Source organism: Chaetura pelagica, unplaced genomic scaffold, assembly GCF_000747805.2.
Source record: "Chaetura pelagica isolate M959 unplaced genomic scaffold, ChaPel_1.0 scaffold356, whole genome shotgun sequence".
Taxonomy (NCBI): domain Eukaryota; kingdom Metazoa; phylum Chordata; class Aves; order Apodiformes; family Apodidae; genus Chaetura; species Chaetura pelagica.
The window spans coordinates 9,760,467-9,768,983 of record NW_009953964.1 but is presented as its reverse complement, the minus strand read 5'-3'; positions in this window follow the sequence as shown (position 1 = coordinate 9,768,983).

Here is an 8,517-nt window from a genome sequence, read left to right as displayed (position 1 = left end):
TGCTGAACCTGGAAAGAAGATGTATGCATGCTGCATGTGTGTGTGTCTGCTAGGACTGTGGAGCAGGAAAAGTCACATACAATTCAGAGTAAAATAAGACAGCAGAACAAAACAGCAACAAAACACAGTGTTATTCCATGAACTGCAGAATTAATGACGCTGATCACTTTGTATCTGGGCTAATTGACTTTTTAATTGAATTGTACTGAAATGGCAATGTGAACTCATCTCTTATAAGACATCAGAGAACCCACAAGGCAGAGACGTTATGAACTCCACAACCACAAGAAAAGCTGGAGCTAGAGCACATGCCTTCTCGGGCACCAGCAATTCCATATAGGAGGATAACCCTGAGCAAGGAGTGGGTTTTCTGGTGTACAGCAAGATGCAAACTGCCTTCTGAATCTCTCCTGGAATGTCCTTAACCTCACCCTTGCCTGTAGATTTCCTGACATCTAAGACAAGCTCCACTTAGGTTGATGTTTTTTTCCTCTGTGGGGGCATTAGCAGGGTTTTTCTCCTCTGTCCAGCTAATTGTTTTGCAAAACCTGTCATGACCTCGTATTTCTGAGAGCTTTGCTCTCAATTACAAGCTGGGCTGAAAGCAATCAAGGGCTTCAGCAGTTATTATGAGGAATGGAGAGTAACTATGCACATGGGGCATGAGGCAAAAGCTTAATTTCCACTGGAAACAGTCTGAAACATTGAAAGCCAAAATTTAGGGAGAATTTTCTAGGAGGCATCAATATCAGCCTAGGAAGTCTAGTAGCTTCTCTTTGTGGCAGCATCCATGTTCAAAGCCCCAGCATTAGCACAGAGAACTTGACGTGTCCCCTGACAGCAACTGCCTGTGCTCAGGGATGTGCTGTTTCACCTTTCTTACAGCACGTGCATCTGCTTGGACAATTTCCATACCAATATTGCTGGGGAAGTCCTATCACTCTGCAGTTCCACAAAAGTCCATGTGTGCCCTCTTTTAGCTCATCCTTTGTTAATGAGATGGAGAGCATTGGTGACAACCCAAATGTTGGCCAACGGTTGGCCTATTCCACTGGAGTGTCCTTGGCTCCCAGGAGAGCTTTTAACTTCCCATCCTGGGACTGGAAATCACCACCTACTACTGGTAGCCTGGAGTTTCTTCTTCATTAAGTTGCACTTGGAAACAATGACACACTGGATATTTCTGTTTCTCCAGCATGGTTTTAATGTAAGTTGAAGAGTAACAGGTGTCCCAGGAGGTAACCCTGCCAGCCCCTGCTCTCTCTGCTGTCTCTGGGATCATTTACACCACATTCACAATGCAACACCCCCCTGAAGAGGGACTAGGACATTCCCAAAGGCCGTGGTAAGGCTCCACAGGAAAATAGGGCACAGTGCTCTGAAGAGAGGGCAAATGTTGTTAGTGCTGCCTTGGCTCAGCTCCAGGGAAAGCCCCATCAGAGCCGATGCTGGAAGGCATCGGTAACGAACCAGCAGAAATGAGGTGGGTCCCTGTGACTCTTGTACTGGGAATGGCAAGCTGTGCATCATGTGAAAAGGGCATAAAATCAATTAACTAGCACTTAAAATCCCAGAAGGAGGTGGGAGCTGGGCTGCCAAGGAGAAGAAGCACTGCCAGGCTCAAAGGTCTTTGCAATGGAGTTCGAGGATCTCCATGTTGAAACTGGGCAAAACCAACTGCAACCATGACAGATTTTTCCTCCAGATTAGGAGTATTTTCCCTGTTTTTCTGAGCTGTGCTACCCCCTGTCCTTGTGCTGACAGTAATTTGTGCATGATCCCTGGGAGCTGTGGCAAGGGTCATACCCACTTCAGGGCTGCCAGGTCAGCTGCAAGCATTTAACACTTAAACACCCTCACACCTGCCTCTGGTTCCTCGTCTTGGGCTCAGTTATTTCTACTCCTGCAAACTCTCTGCTTCTTTTTTCCTTGGCTCCCCTGGACATGGATGCCCTCCTGGAGCTGGTTGCATGTGAGGAAGCAGATACGCTGGAGAGAAGCCTGTTGGTGGGATGGAGTGAGGAAGGTAAGGCACCCTCCCGACTGAGGGAAATACCAGGGCATCATTATGTGGTGATTCAGCCTCCTCTCCTAATCACCAGGGGAGGATCAGAGAGCCTGGAGGGGCTTTGCCCTCAGCCCTGTAGATGCAAACTCCCCACAGAGCAGGTAAACACGCCGCGTGTCTCTAATCACAGCCTTAGCGTGTGTCTAAATTTAACACCCCAATTGTGATCCTCTGTCAAAGACGTGCCCAAATCTGTTGGTTTGAAATGAAGGAACAAACAAACACAGCGCTGAGGTTCAAAGTGTGTGCGTGGGGAGGTTGTGGAGATGGGTGGTTTGGGGGGGATTGTTGCAGGGCACGGCTACTCGGGCTGGCTGGGACATGGCCCAGGGGGTCTTCATGGGGTCTGCTGCCACGTACAGGCTGCTGTGTTCATTGGCCATATTGCAGGAAAGTGCTGCAGCCTGCTAGGAAGCAGGTGTGTCTCCAGCCTCACCTTACTATTCCCTTCAAAAGGAGCATTTAAAAGCAAGAAAAACCCAAAACAAGGCGAGTGCTGAGTGCACCGAGAGCAGCATTGGCCTTGTTGGCTGTGGTGGGGGCTTGGCCTGAAGTTTTGAGATCAGAACGACTGGAGCAAAATAATCATTTTGATGGGAAAATAAGGACAACTCTTCCATTGTTGCTCTTTTGCCAGCATGTCCCAAACTCTTTTTCTTCCTCTTTGTCTCTCTCCCCACAACCCTGCCCACCCCCACCCATTCTCGCTCCCTTTTTAATTCACTACAATAAACAGTCTGCCCCCCAGGATAGCTACTGATCAAAGCCATCCCCAAGCACATCAAGGTCTTAGTTAGAGGCTAAAAGCACTAGGATCTGGGATTGAGAAGGCAGATGCACTTGGCTGAATCATCAGCAATGGGGCAGTTTATTGGTGGGTCTGAATTTCTATGGTCATTGGGGAATAGAGATCAAGAGTGAAGGATGGATAGAAGATGGAGGGTGCAAGGCTTTGGGAAAGTGAACAGGAGCTGGGGCTCTGTCTTCTCCTGGGCTGGGTGGTAGCTGACAGCCACAGTTGGGGCAATACCCTTACAGTCACCTGCAAAATAGGATCAACCAGAACACTGTCCCTGAGTTTTTAAGGTTAGAAAGGCACGGATTAAAAAGTACATTTCTTGTACAGGTGTTGAGCTGTGTCTGTGGGATGTTTTGATTCCCAGGGTTGAAATAACCCATGTACACCCTAGGCAGGGGCTGGGCTGCTCGGTTAAGGTTTGCCCTCTCCTCCTCCTCCGCAATGCTGATGGCAATTAGATCCTTTTCCATTTGGTGCCTCGCTCAGTGTTGGTAAGTTCCCTGCTGGGCACTCGCTAAGCAGGGCCCCTGGGGTTTGAATTCAGTGGGGAGATGGGTGTTTTTTTTGAACTGTTTTCTTGGACTTTGAAAAACAAGCCAACCCATCCCTCCCCTAGCCTGTGGCATGGGGCCATTCCCATGGTATCGCCCGTGCTCTTCTGAGTGGGATGGTGAATCCTGGCTAGCAGCTGGTGCTGGCCTTGGAACTCCTGCTCCTGCATTTGGCTGGGCAGACTCTGCTTGGTTTTGCACCAAAGCAGAACACACACATCCTGAAGGTACTACACAAAGCCAAGAAAAACTAATGAAAAGAGCCACTGAAGTTATGGTGTTTCCTTCCTCAATGTCTCTCGGGGTGTTCCAGTGCCTGTGAATGGTTTTTGAAGGGCTGATTCTCAGAGGGCTGTTTTGCACCAGCCTGCTCAGGGGCTGTGTTCGTGTGGGTACAATTTTTGCTGGACTTGCAGATTCCACCAGGGTGCAGCCAGGCTGTTCCTTCTCCATCTTGTCTTTCCAATCTCCAAGTGACTTGGATAGACCTTTGGAAATTGTTTCCAGATTGCTAGACAGCCTGGAGCAAGGCAGCTGATAATTAAAAAGCTGGTGCACGTGCCTTTTACAACCAAGGTCTTGCCCTTGCTTGGAGTGACCTGTGAAATGCTGTTCCTGTTGCACAGCAAGTGCCTTGTGGGCAGTGCCTGAACCCTGTGCTGTGACCATGTCCTGGCTAAGCTCTGTTCCTGGTGATAAATGTCTGTGTGCTGATGGGGTGGGCTGTACTGGGGAGCTGATCAGCCATGAAGTAGTGGAAAGCCATGGGACTGAGGAGTGTCATGCTGTTGTGTGGAGCAATGAGTCTTACTTGGGCCAACTGGCCTGGCAGGGGCCCACACACAGGTTCTGGAGTGAAATGGGTATGGTCCTATGAGCACCATGGAGATGCTCATCCCATCATCTGCCAGATGGGCCAAGATTTAATTCTGGGGAAGATTGGTTACCTTGGGGAGCTTGGACCAGCAAGCTCTATGGAGTTTTGGAGGAACAGACTCTCTTGAAGGAGTTTGGGGGAAGTCTGTGAGTTGTTGACTTGTGTGGGGCAACTGGGCCCCAGGCTGGCAGAGCTGGCATGGCTGGGATGCCCTTTTTCTCTAGTCATTCTGCATTGCTGCAGAGGTTAGTAAGAATGCTTCTTTCCAAGACAGCACTGCCTTCCCTGGGTCTGGCCTGCATGGCCAGCAGCCCTGCAAGGGATCCTGCTCGGACCACTGTGCAGAGCTGACAGGGAGATTGTGGTGGGATATTGGCCATGAAGTGTGAATGCAGATGTGCAAGACATGGATTAGTTGCACAGGAGAGGAGAGACTAGGGTGGCCTGCCACGTGGGAAGGTTGCCTGAGTGTTTAGTTACTCTGATGTCCATCTCCTCCTTCCCCCATGCAGCTGAAGGCTTTTGCCACCTTTGTCACCATGCCAGTTGTTCACAAGTTGGATGCTCAGATCCAGGCTGGTTCTAAAGGCATCTTTCCCCATGACATCTTACTGTGGCCTCCCCCAGTCAGCAGCTCCCCTCCTTCCCCCTTGGACACGTTGCCCGTTCCTCCATCCTCATGGCTTTGACTGTGTCCTGCTGCTCTACCTGCTGCCCTGCTTTGCTCCTCCACCAGAGCAAATAGGCACTATGTGTCTTTGCCTCCAAGCCATCCTCTGTCCATGAGCAAGATGTCACTTTGCATGAGAAGCCAAATGTTTTCTCTTGTCACCTTTCCACCCACGATGTGTGTTTCTGGCCACTGCTCTGTGAGGAACCCATGGAGAGCCTGATTTTGTACTGCTGCCAACACCTACGCCTGGCTCAGATATGTCACATAGCTGAGGTTTCTCTGTCATAGTTGTGAGCCCCCGGCAGCTTGCCTGTTAGGCACAGGAGAACTTGAACAGGCTTGAACTCCCTGTGGAGTTATAAGGGTCAGTGATCTTTATCTGTCTTGGCATTGCAACATCATTCTAGAGCAAGAGTTAATCGTGCAGCTCCAGAACTGTGGGGCTCTCACTGGGGGTCTGGGGTCACTGCAGGAGGCCTGGGGGCATGAAGGAACCTTGCTGCTGGCTCCTGTGCCAGGGCAAGTGTGACATCAGGGAGACTGACTTGCTTGTGCCAGGGGCAGGGGAAAGCATCCTTGTGCATTATTCCTAATTCCCTTCCTCTGCTCTCCCCGAAAAAATTAGCTGCTTCTCCCCCCTCACTGGTCACTTCCTGCCCTCCCCAATTAGCAGGAGCAGGGGGATAAATCCTGCCTGTGGTCCAGAAGCTGCCATTGCAGAGAGAACCAGAGGAGTAGTGACTACCTCCTTGGCCAAGGATGGCAGCTAGGACAGCCAGGAGACAGGGAGGGAACAGCAGCTCTCCCTCTGGGATTCAGCTCCCATGGAGGTTGTTAGTGCCAAGGGCCACATACCTCGGTCACTGCAAACGAGCTGGCCCAGCAGGCGTGCCCTGACCATCAGCACAGGCTGCAAGAGCCCACAAGGAATCCTGGGCTCTTTCTTGGTTGCTTACTCCTGCCAAAACTCATACTGAGCCTTACGCATTTTCCTCATGCTTGGGATGCAAATTATCTTGCAGTGATGATCATTGCCCTGCCTGCAGACCGCTGAGGGAAGCTGGTGTGTGGGACCACGTTGTCAGTCCTCTCTTCCACATTTTTGGATCCACTAGCCAGTTTCAGCCAAATTTAACCAGATAGATAAAGACTTGAAAGGAGTTAGATTTGCAAAAGCTGGTGAACAGCAGTAGGAGAGAGGAGAGAAATCTAAATTAGGACTCCCAGCTGGAAGAAAAGGCTCTAATGTGAGCCCAACCCGATTATTAGACATCAGAGAATCCACACAAGAGAGAGCGCCCCAGGCAACCAAGCTTCATGAATTCTGCTCACAAAACAGCTGTTTATTTAGGTGCTGCAAGTCCTGTGAGATCCCTTCTGGGATCCCAGCACACAACTCCCATCTCACCCACCAGAGCTCTGAGTCCAGACTGGGCTCGTCTCCCACCCCAGCCTGGAGGGAGGAGCAGCTGTGCCCGGTGTTATGAAGGGGTCTAACCCTCAGCTCTTTGACCGTGTGAGACATCATCCACACCTCAACTCGACCTGGATGTTTGCAAAGAGGATGCAGGCTACATCAGCTGAGTGACAGGAGTCCTCTGATTCCCTTTCAGTGATTCTCTGTGGGGAATATACATGTTATCCTACGGTTGGTAAAATGTGTTGGGAAGGAGTCCAAGAGCATCTCGGCATGAAGAGCTGGGTGAGGGACCACATGCCCCGCTGGATGCAAGTGAGGAGCCCTGGTGCTCAGCAGGACATGGACTGCCTGGCTTGGCTCTGCCCTGCAGCACAGCCCTGGCCACGGTGCCTCCTCCCTCACCTTTTTTTTGCCTTCTCATTCACCACAGACCGATATGAAGATCTTCTCATTCCCCTGCCCAGCACCCTGCTGATCTTTCCCTTCTGGTGCCTGAAGGTGAGCACAGCGAGCAGCTTTCTGTCCTGCCTGCTGCCTCTTTCCCTCTGTTCCCATCTGCCTGCCTTGTGCTGCTCCTTCCTGTCCCTCTCCCGTGTTTGGAGGCAGCATAAGGACACAGAGGACCGACAATGAATGAAATGAAACCTGTCTATAGCAGTTCCCTCCTCTGCTCTATCCAAAGTGCCACGCAAACTGATGCAAAGCCAGCTCGTGGCCTGGGGAGCTCAAGGTCTCACTGGAGAAAAGATTAACCCCCGAGACAGGCATATTTGCCCAGGCTGGTCTCACTGCCATAACCTGTCCTTGTCATGGTGCTACCTCCTGCTCCAGACTGTCTGCTAGAAACACATTGCTGAGAGATCTTGTCATTGCAAAAACCTTTGAGGAGTGGGGAGCTGTGCCTGGACACTGCTCACAGCACCTGTGACAGCCAGATACCAGCCTGGGCACTCGATGTCCCTGTCACCCTGAGCCATATGGAGCATCTATTCATGACGTAACCAACCTATCCCAGACTGCCTGAGTCACAGCATCCATCCAAGGGACAACTTGGTCATTTCAAAACAGTCCCACAACATAAGAACATCAAGATACCCATGCTTGGCCAGCTCCTTACAGTCTTTCTCCTCAGTAGTGGAGGAGCATAAGAACCAAGGCAAGAACCAACCTGCTCCTTCTCCCACTTCCCAGAGTCAGTGCACAGTTGTTCGTGGGCTGTTGCATTTAATAACCCCCACTAGAGCCATCCATCCCCACTGGATCGAAACCTTGTTTGAAGCCAAGTACACTTTTGGCCTCTGCAATATCCTGTGGCAATGTGTTCCAGAATTTAATTATGCCCTCTGTGTGGAAAAAAAGAGACTTCCTTTGGTTTGTTTCAAACTTGCTGCTTGTTCATTTCTGAGCTACAAACCTTCCTAACAGCCCTTGCAGCCTGCCCCTCCCTGGAGCTCCTTACAAGAATTTGGAAAGAGTGCCTCTCTGCTAGTAAACCAGTACCTGCCCCATTGCCAAGGGAAAAGTGTGGTTGAGAGAAAAATTGCTCGCTCAGCAAATCAGCTTGCAAATAGACAATGGAGCATCCGTGTTGCCAACCCAGTGTAAAAAGAAAAAAAAAAAGGACTGAGTCTATTTAATCCTCTTATCCTTTCCATGGTACAGAAAAAAAAACCAAACCATTACTGCTTGAGGTGCAGCTGCACTTGTACATTCCACACGTGGCAAAACCCAAGGTGAGGTGTGTGGAGCAGGGAATGCCATTTCTGTATCATGGAGGTAGCTGGAACAATCCTCTAGGACTTGCCTTGGAGCAGTTGGCAGGAGAGTAGGATGTAAAATGCATTAGTTTCTAACAGATGTTTGATTCCAGGTGTTATGCCTCCTTTGAACTCTCCCTCCATACATGAATGCTGCTTGCTTGTTTGGAGGGCTGGGAGACCCACTGGTTTCTGAAAGCATTAGGATTTGAAATACATTTGTGGAGCAAGTTATAGCTAAGGGAAAGGCTCAGGAGAGGAGCAGATCCTGCTGCGGGCAGGGCGCTTGGGCTCAAGTTTTGCAACATTATGAGCACTTTAGAGCACAAGTGGATGGGCAGAAGCAGAGAGACCAAAGCCCCTGGGTTAGAA